Genomic DNA, 1,464 nt, shown 5'->3' on the forward strand with positions numbered 1-1,464 from the left:
TAACTCGGACCGTCCCTGGGTTTGTTTCTTCTTACATGCTTAGTCCCTATCGAAGTTAACCATTAATTTTTGTATTTCAAGTGCCCCACATGCCTTGCATGCAGGGGTATTTTTGTCTTTTCATGTATTTTCCTCTTTTAAAGTGCTAACCCATCTAAACCCCTTTTTGATATCTAATACATACATCATCTTCCCTCCCTCTTGTCAAAGTTAAAATGAAGAAGCCTAAAGCTGGCCGCCATAAGGAGTGTGGATGGGAGCACACAGGTGGCGATGACAGCTCCATCTTCGTCTATCTTTCAACAACCACCAACCTTAATTTTTGTCTCTCTTTCCCTCTTTCTATCTGTATCGCACTAGACGACACACGAAATCCCTAAATAGAGCTCCAATCTCACCAATGGACCATCACAACCATCGACTGCCAGAAAGCACCAGATTGTCTCTTTTCTCCATCGTCGCTCGATTTCTGGTTGAATGAGAAGGGTATGGTCGATTTTAGATCATTGGGTTGCCATCTATCTCAATTGGGCCATCGATTTCTTCATTTTTGCTCGATTTCACCATTGTTGGTCGATTTTAGATCCTCCAGTCAACACCACCAAACCCACAGTCCTTGAAATCGATTTTAGATTCATGTTTTCCTCATCCTTTCCATATAATATTGCAAAGCTATGAAAAATTGATTTCATATCCGTCAGTGTATTTATCCTCTTCACGTATCGTCTTTATCCTCTTCACATACCCTTATAAATGGATTTTAGAACCTTTAGTTTCGGTTTGAAATCTGTAACGTTTTTTTCTTTGTTTTTGAAAACAGTTAAGTCTTTTTGCTTTGGTTTTTGAAATGAGTTTGGCATTTAATTACCAGAGGGAGGAAAGGTGGGAGTGTGGTGGTGGAGTTGTCGAATCAACTTTGCTCGTCTTTTCTCTCTCTCTCTCTCTCTCTCTCTCTCTCTCTCTCTCTCTCTCTCCATAAAACCTCCATAGCAAATGTAACCTCACAATTCTCACTGGATACCCACCAAAAGGTTGTTCCTTTTTCTGTTCCCGTCGAATGCAACATTTAAGGTGAATGAGGAACAACTTTTATGCATAGGATCACATTTCCTTCCGATAGTATCTCAACTTGCAGGTACATTTAAAGGAAAAAACATGTCTAATGTGCTGCAAAATAGATACATGATCATTGATTCCTTAAACTTGAAGTTACAGTGATGGGAGTTGATGTATGATATCAGATATCAAAGGGGGTGTAGGTGACTTAGGGACCACCTTATTTTCAACTTACCAACTTTGAAGTGAAAAGAGGAAAATACTTAAAAAGACAAAAAATACCCATGCGTGCAAGGCACGTGGGGGTAATTACACATCAATAACTACCCGTTAATGTTAATAGGGACTAAACGTGCATGAAAAAACAAACTCATGGACGGTCCGAGTTAATTTTTGGAAAGAGGGAAT

Source organism: Lactuca serriola, chromosome 4, assembly GCF_051521515.1.
Source record: "Lactuca serriola cultivar US96UC23 chromosome 4, Lser_US96UC23_V15, whole genome shotgun sequence".
Taxonomy (NCBI): Eukaryota; Viridiplantae; Streptophyta; class Magnoliopsida; order Asterales; family Asteraceae; genus Lactuca; species Lactuca serriola.